This window comes from Limulus polyphemus, unplaced genomic scaffold, assembly GCF_000517525.1.
Source record: "Limulus polyphemus unplaced genomic scaffold, Limulus_polyphemus-2.1.2 Scaffold63, whole genome shotgun sequence".
Taxonomy (NCBI): domain Eukaryota; kingdom Metazoa; phylum Arthropoda; class Merostomata; order Xiphosura; family Limulidae; genus Limulus; species Limulus polyphemus.
Window position 1 is genome coordinate 1,329,097 of NW_013665673.1, and position 9,345 is coordinate 1,338,441.

The 9,345-nt window shown below is 33.9% G+C and overlaps 1 long non-coding RNA gene across 1 annotated transcript; it reads right to left on the reverse strand.

Moving 5' to 3' along the window:
- Positions 1-864: 864 nt before the first annotated feature.
- Positions 865-6,212, reverse strand: LOC111087235. Its single transcript, XR_002611951.1, has 2 exons — positions 6,101-6,212; positions 865-1,703 (listed from the first exon to the last, which is right to left on the reverse strand). It is a non-coding gene; the product is annotated as an uncharacterized LOC111087235 (long non-coding RNA).
- Positions 6,213-9,345: the final 3,133 nt, after the last annotated feature.

A 9,345-nucleotide genomic window follows, 5' to 3' on the forward strand; every position in this document is an offset into this window, starting at 1 on the left:
CCTACCAAATATTAAAATCTCTAATCATAAGATTGACACTAACCACACATCAAACAAGTTTTGTTTGTTTGTTTAAAAGCACTTTGGACCATCTGTTACGTCCACCGGGGGAATCGAACCTCGTATTATAGCATTTTAAATCCGTAGACTTTCCGCTGTCCTATCGAGGGACCATCAAACAAGTAGACACAGCATTAGGAATGGGGAACAGTATTTAAGCTTGAGAGATTTGGTATAAAAGTTTATGGAAGTAAGATTATATAATGCGTGATATATTACTAATACGGATGAAGAAACGGTTGTTTAAAATATCTTTTTTTTTTTTACTTAAATGAATAGTTTTCAACTTTTATAAACCAAAACTTTCAGGGTATCACTGTGTCAAATACAAATTTTTCTGAATTTGGCTACGGTTGATTATAGTAATTATAATACAAAATACGCGAAGTTATGCATATATATGTGCGTGTGTATAAGTATATATACATATACAACTTCTTACGACACAAGTCATTAGTTTCAAAGCACCCGTTTCTTGTCGTACGATGACACCGCCCATGGAAAAATATTACCACACCCAGGTCGTTGTCTAATATGTGTACCTTAAGATATTAGTGATGATTAAGCTTTGACTTAAGGATTAGGAGCAAAAAATAGTCAAGTTGAAGTTATCATCTTTATTATTAAATCTCTTACAAAAATTTGAAAACCATGCATAAATTTCGTTTAATTATAGTTTTTACAAAACAAATCCAGTTTCTTTGAAGCCTTACGAACTCGTGTGATGAAACTGAAACTTATTTCAGTAATTTAACACTTTTTTGTTCTTATAACTATACTGGTTTTGTGAGTTTTGTTTATGTGTGTGTGTGTGTGTGTGTGCTAATAAAGCTATAATTTCTACTTAAACTGTTATTCCAAATAAGAATAAGGATTTAAGGAAGCCACAACCAAGAAAATAGAGTTGAAAACACTTCCCAAGTTAGAAATCTCGCCACTTCACTCGATAGGTTGTATCCAGTATTACACATAATATCGAAATCAATTTTTTTCATATTCACAAAAACATTCGGAAACGTACAGTACGAAACTGTAGAGTTAATTTTTTTTAATGTTTTTCACAAAGTTTTTGTGCAATACGTGTCGTTGAACGGCTAACTGTAATGTAAACAACTTATGGTTAAAAACCAAGTTTTAGTCAGTAAGAACTAGAAATAGAGAACAGTAAATTTTGCTTTACATGCACGTGATTATTATATGTAAAACTCATCTCATTAAACTCATCAACATCTCCATCCCTCTTGACCTTGTAATAACTCTTACATCCAATGACAAATTATTTCAAAATGTTAAAGAGAACGATCAAAAGATTTAGACAGTAGCCACGACTGTGACACTATTAACCTATTAGTACCATTATATACATACTAGGACACTGGTTTTATCTTACCAATAGGTAAACCAACATAGTTATCGTTACGTTAGGCTACTGGAATAAACATCTTTGAGCTCATCTTTATTAAAAAGTATAATGCACAAAGATGGTATGAATACTACGTCTTCTCAAGTTTCTGCTCAGAATCTGCCACTCAATGGAGTAATTCCAATGTCCTGCTTTCACGCTATTGATATACTACTACTTTGTATCAAGGCTTGAGAACGTAATCTCCAGTTACAGAACTCTTGAGAGCTTGGTTCAGGAACTGTTCGAAATACAATAATAGAGGATGGTTACGTGATCCACAGGGCACACACACTTGACATGAATATATAAAGTTAAGGAAGATTAATGACTCACAAAACACTGTTATACTAACACGAAGTAATAAACTATACATCTTCTGTCTTTAAAATTGTCTACACTTCAAGAGCAACGCAGATGAATAAGTTATGAGGAAATGTTTACAACTGAATTGTGGTACGAACGAAATGTTCATCCAAACTCATATTGAAAGACCATAATAAATAATGTTTTGTGCTTGCAAAACTCGCTTTCCACAACTTTTTTTATTACTATGTTATGCATTCTTACGAACTAAACATTTTGTATGTGTTTATGTTTAGTTTCCGTTATCTTTTGTTCGTTTTCATCTGTACAAACATCAATTTCTCAGCAACACTCGTTAGTAAAAACGGTTGCATGCTTGTAAAACGTTGCAAAAAAAAAAAAGCTCGTTTAATTATTCACTGCTTCATTACACTCCTAACCAACATACCTGTAAGCGTGGAGGTTGTGGAAATGAATGGTATGTACGTTTATATAAAACAGCTTGGTAGTGTTGTAGTGAATGACGCGAAAACATTACCTGCCGTTTTCAACAATCTCGTAACCCTTTCAAAGTTTAGGTCTGATTCACTTCACCGATTAACCATTCTCAAATAAAAGATTGTGCTTCTAAGGGAATAATAACATTATAGTCCAGAGTAGGTGTACGTGTTTATAGTTCCTATTACAAAGAGGGAAAGAAATATACAGGGACGACGACAGATCAGCGTGCTTCCCGTTTAGAAACCAGAACGATACAAATAAGGATAACAATCGCTGACCACTGCAGAATTAAACAAGTGAAGCATGAAATTGATTTTTCTCGGAGCTCGTTCAGCGGTTTATTTTGTTGTTGTTTTGACTGAAACGATCGACATAAATAAAGGCTCTTTTGTGTAAAGTGCGCCATTCACGAAAATGATGATTAATGATTAAGAAAAATGGTATTCAATTGAGCAACTGAAAAAAAAACTAAATAGAAAGAAAGAAACCCAATCAATTTCTTGGGAGCAGAAGAAAAAAAAAAAAGAAACGTGTTATCAATGTTGTAATATTTCCTTTCTTGGGATTTTAAATTTAGATTGCACCATGACACTGCTCGCCAGTATCCTTGAGTTTTTTCATAAACTACGTGAAGTAATTATTTGCAGATTTCTCGTCATACCCATGACTGACACTGGTTGTTCTTTTACTATTCAAAACCTCCAGTTACAGTTAAGTAGCAGGACACTTAACCCATTTTTCTAGTAAAAATATGTATAACTCTGTGTTAAGAACTGCGGAATAGCTTGGAATTAAATAAAACTTCATATCAAAAAACCGATGTTTTGTGAAACTGAATAATAAATAGTAATCAAAAGCTAATAATCTCTTAACACAAACACACACACACACACACACACACATATATAAATGTGTGTGTGTGTGTGTGTGTATACACCTTCAGGCTAGAAGTGAATTTGGGTACGTGATATTAAGTGAAAAATATTGGATCCAAATTTGTACAAAAAATCAAGAAAAAAATACGTCTTTAATGGAAATTACGAAAGTCAGTTGCTGCTCATAAAGTTGAAGTTTACTTGGATAGTGTGGAATTAAATGTCTGCTAAATGATTATGTAATTATACTGCAAAAACATTCGCACAATATGATTATTAATAACTTTGCAATTACCATTATGATTTGGAAAAGTAATACATGTAGACTTTTCGGTTACAGTCCTTTTAAACATTAGTTCATTTCAATTTTAAATATATCATTTAAAACACTATATATATATATATATTGTCAGATTACGTCACCTGCTAACAACACAATTTACATACGGAAAATATCATTTTATCATCCTTATCCCGGATGCTATCAGTTCCTATCAACATCTACATGAACAAACACGCAAGCTTTACTATCCATCAAATATCTTTACAAGACAAGAAACACACATATTCTTATGCTTAACACTATTATATTCCTTTAAGCCTGACGTTTTTCTTACATGACCGCACTGGGTATTTTATCATCCTTATCCCAGATGCTATCAGTTCCTATCAACATCTACATGAACAAACACGCAAACTTTACTATCCATCAAATATCTTTACAAGACAAGAAACACACATATTCTTATGCTTAACACTATTATATTCATTTAAGCCTGAAGTTTTTCTTACATGACTGCACTGGGTATTTTTTCTGTGGTTTATCCGTAATTATTTATAGAAAAAAAATTCCTCTATGACTACCTTCTTGTGATCAAAACACCTTGAAATTGTAGTTCCGTTTTATAACAGAATAGTACAAAGTAGTGGTTTACAGAGAATGGTTCTTATCTACATACAAAATATCTGTTTTCTCTGTTTCATTTACATATCCATTCATCTATACATGATGTACGTTTAGAAGCTAACAAGACCACATACTGGATTTTCCTATGACGTTCTTTTTATTGTACACATACACAAACACATATAAAACACAAACATATATAGAACTGGTACAAGTAAAAGCCAATGATCATGTTTAAATAGCAAGTTGTCAGCTGCATAAAAGCTAATGTGGCTTTTGTTAACATTTACGTCGAATACTTCTAGGAATATCCTAAACACAACAATGCAGGGGTCAATTCACAATAAGTGTTGATAACAGGGTCGATTTTTACCGTTTCCACCAGTTAGTTTGATCAATCCGTAGAAGTTTTAGTGTTCATGCATACCTCATGATTACTGCGATATATGTTTGTATCGTTGCCCTAAACAAATAAAAGTCAGCTTTTAATTCCGGTTTCTGTTTTCGTAACTAATATTATGTAAAACATACATGTGGCAGGATTCTTAAACCATTTCGTAATACAAATATGTATCACTGTTTTAGCAACTGCAGAATAGATTAGGATTAGATACAACATCATAACAACTGCCGATGTTTCGTGAAACTGAACAAAAATAGTAATTACTAGTATTAATCTTATTATCTCCAAACTCGATCACCAGAGACATTGTACTCCTCGTAGTTGCTGTAGGTTGGTGTGTCATGTCACAAATCTTCAATTAATTAACTTAAATGTCAAATAACCTTTTGCTGAAACCGGCCCACGATACTATTCAGAGCGGACATTGTATCCAAATAATAAATAATCTTCCAACAGTTTGAGCACTCACATCTTACATTATCAAAATGAAATTCACCACTATAACATCCAATCGTAAGTACGGTATTTTTTCTTTGGTGTCTGCGTTCTACATTATTAACTTACAGAAATACACCATAATTTCTTCACTCTTTTAACCTAGAATGACCAAATCACATTATTTGCCCAATGTTTACATATCGTAGACGCTTGACTGATGACAAACAGGAAAAACGTCATTCTTGTAGGAAATTACGTAGTGAAATTACTGTTTGCAAGATAGGTGTTTATGTTTTTGTCACTCTTGTTTTAATCAAGTTTTTGGAAAATCTGTTCATTTAATTAGCTCTTTCTTTTTTTCCAACTATCATGTGGAACTAAAAGGTTTTGACTAGATATAAGTAAATATTAAGTAACTTTATTGAATTATATTTAAAACTTAGTTTTTGTTTTTAACGAAAAATTCCACAATGGCCTGTGTCTGTTGGGCGGAACGATTTCTAAATTTAAGAGTTATAAGCCCTCAAACTTACCGCTAAGCCATCGAAAATGTTAAAAAGCATTATGATAAATTTCATTGAAAAAAAAATCTCAGTTCGTTAAAAAAATTAAGTCACAATACAAATACGTCAAAATTCATTAGGCATTATTATTTATTAATTATGCAGAGAAAAATGAATATCTTTCACCGCAACAAGTACTAAATATTAACTATAAAGGGCATAAATTTTAAATCAGGATTAAATCATAGCATATGATATGCATGTTCCATGTAGTGCGCTTTGTTTTGAATGGTACAACTAACGAACAGCTCCTTTTGGTTTGAATGTATAATCAATAAGCAGCTCTTTAATTTGAATAGTGCTAACGATACGATACCTCAGTTTTCTGTTTCGATTTCGCCAAAATGGCAAAAAACAATTAAATAGTAGTTTGTGTTCGATGGTATAAACGATAAGCATTAATTTGTTTTGAATAGTGCGCAAAAACTGTTATATGGAAAACGTAAGATGATAAACAGTGCTTTTTATAAAACAGTTTAAATAATATAAAATAATCATGATGGTGAATTTGGACAATACAAACAATTATTTTGTACAGTAAAAGGGAGAAAAGACAATTAGAACTAAACACATTAACTATTTAGTACATTTGATAACAAAACACTTTTCATTCCACACACTTGAGTATCTGTGTTTTTAACTTACTGTTTATAATACAAGTCTTTTGTAAAATGGGCCTGGCATGGCCAGGTGGTTACGGCACTCGACTCGCAATCTGAGGGTCGCAAGTTTGAATCCCTGTCCCATCAAACATGCTCGCCCTTTCAGCCGTGGGAGCGTTATAATGTGACGGTCAATCCTACTATTTGTTGGTAAAAGAGTAGCCGAAGAATTGGCGGTGGGCTGTGATGACTAGCTGCCTTCCCTCTAGTCTTTCACTGCTAAAGTAGGAAAAAAACTAATACCATTATAAAACCACTGAATAGTCTTAAAATGAAGAATTGCAAAAATATGACGAAGGATAGAAATCCGATTACCATGTTCATACAGTCACTAATATTTTAGTAATTTTCGGAATATATTTCATGGTGTCAACAAAAAAGAAAACGTAATCGATCAGTCAGCCAACTAGTGATGACAAGCACCATTTACTGTAATGATATGGTGTCTTCTTACTCCGAGAATTCATAATAGATCACTTAGTCGTGTAATCATAAATGTCGCATGTTCCGTCCTATAAATATTAGAAAAACTTGTTTGTTTCGTATACACGCATACAGCAACATTAGGACTATATGCATTAGCCGTCCCTAATAGATAGATTAGAAGGAAGGCTACTAATGAATAGTACCCACCGCTATTTGGGCTACTCTAATCGGATAGTGGGATTTGCCCGTCACTATTATAACGCACTCAATGCCACGAAGTGCGGAATGCGATTTTGCGGCAACCTAACGTGAACCATAGACCCTTGGATGCACAGAGTGGTACTGTAAAACCAATAGGTCACGCCCGGCTTTAGTACAATAAAAGTATAAAAACGTAATGGAATATGCAGTTACGTTTACCCAGAACTAGAAATTGCTAAACTGTGTACATCACTGGCCTCCGCAATTCGAAGAAGAGAGCCTTCAACATTTTCTATGGAAGTGAAAAAACTCGCACAGCAAAACCATGCTCCAAGCTAATCCGGCAACACCCTCATCCGCAAAGTTAAAGCTAATTACAAAAAAGAACCTTCCCAGCTCCATAAAAAAAAACTTCCACGAGAAGGTGTGTCGAAATAATTGGAGTGACAGCAATCTCATTCGGCCACATACCCGTCAAACCACCTGATACAGCTCTAATGAGCTTTAGCTTCATTGGTATATTTAAGAATTAACCTAAAGCTTACGTCATATAGAGTACATGACTTGTGTAAAATTTATCATCATATGTAATCTATACCCCTATCATCCTTCTCAGAAGCTAAATACCATAGAATGTGCTGTTTCAGGCAATAGTAGATAATGATGGTCATAACGCTCAGCACGGATGACGATGAAGGAAGTAGTTTGACATTTACGATTAAACAAAACTAATGTTTATAAAATTTAATTTATAAGCAAAATAGGAAACTCAGGAAACTGTAAGTGATCTGAAATTTGAATAACTGATTATTCACCTTACGATCATAAATAAAAATTGGTAGAGATTACTTTGCAACTTTGCAGATCATGACATTTTACTTCAATACGAAGTATGTTCACAACGAACAGTGAGGGCAGCCTGGCAGCAACGTTATATTCTTAAAATCAAAGTTAAGTATAATTGACCACTACCATGAAAATTGGTCCAATTTATTCTTCCTCAGAGAATGGCCAGTTTAGTACGGCGGCGATGGTTTGTTTGTTTGTTTGTTTATGTTGAATTTCGCGCAAAGCTACACGAGGACTATCTGCACTAGCCGTCCCTAATTTAGCAATGTAAGACTATTGGGAAGACAGCTAGTCATCACCACCCACCGCCAATTCTTGGGCTACTCTTTTACCAACGAATAGTAGGATTGACCGTCACACTGTAATGCCTCCACGGCTGAAAGAGCGAGCATGTTTGGTGGGACGGGGATTCGAACCTGCGACTCTGAGAGTGCGAGTCAAGCGCCCTAACCACCTGGCCATGCCGGGCCAGGCGGCGATGGATGGTATAATCAGTTAGGCCAGTTTATGAAACATTTGGAGCACTTTGAATTTCTGTTAGTTCTTGAAGGTTTGAGTGAAACCACTGTATTATGTAGCATAGTTAGGATATTCATTGGTATTTCAGGTCACACGACCGATTATTAGTGGCCGATTTGCAAAACAACAAACTGAGGGAGGCAAGTGTCATTATTACTTTGTCATGACTATCATATTACAAATTCCAATAATCTTTTAATTATTTCATGCACTGTAGCATCACAGCATTATAAAACAACAACTGTGCTACATTAAACGTGGAATAATTTAGTTGAATCCATTAATGCATGTTTTTGTAACAATACATTTTTACACACCTGTTTTTAAATCACGCCAACCAACAATATCCAGATTTGTGAAAGTTTCAAGAATATAACTGAAAATAATAATAATATAGAATTAAGCAGTAAAAAAGAGAAAAAGTTGTCCCTTCTCACAAAGAAAATTCAATGATATATAGCACTCAAACTTGTTTCGAAGGGTGCAATTCAAAATACGTTTGAGCGGTTGCTGCTGATGGGAGATTAAGTCTAGTAAGGGGGAAGAACCTCCAAGAAATGTTTCCAGTTGGTTGGACGGATATTTATATTCGAATAATTTCAACATTAAGTGATTTCATGGATTCTCAGGGATAAATGCAGAAATACAAGACATGTATAGTGTTAGATTACGCAATATAACTGTTCGAAGATAGTCATAAAAATGATGTATGAAAATGTAACATCTAAAAAGCCTAATATTTCATTTGTGAACCAGATCCATAGGTTCCAGTTGGCAAAATGTTAAACTTTTAAACAGTATGCTGTAGGCTGGGTTTTTCGAAGCTGTTAATACTTTTTTGCGTATAAATGTGGCCACGAAAAGTTTAAGAAAAATACTGAATAATGGTGGTGGGTATATAATAGTTTTGCAGTGTTTATCGCCAGCAAGAGTTCAAGATATTGTCAAAACATGGTATTAGGTAGAAGGAACAGTATCATTAACATCCTGTTTCATCACGCCATATCCAGAAAACGAATTTTTTACTGGTCCTAGCTTTGATTATTCAGATAAGATCCAAAAATATATTGCTCTATTGAATAAAGGATATTTGTACCCGGAGGAAAGAATTGATGATATACAAATTATCGAGTGAACAGTCCAAAGTATCGATACTAACCACATGAAAATTGTGACACCAGTTAAAAATGTAATGTTGCAAAAGAGAGTGTTCAACTAATTAACTGCAACTTT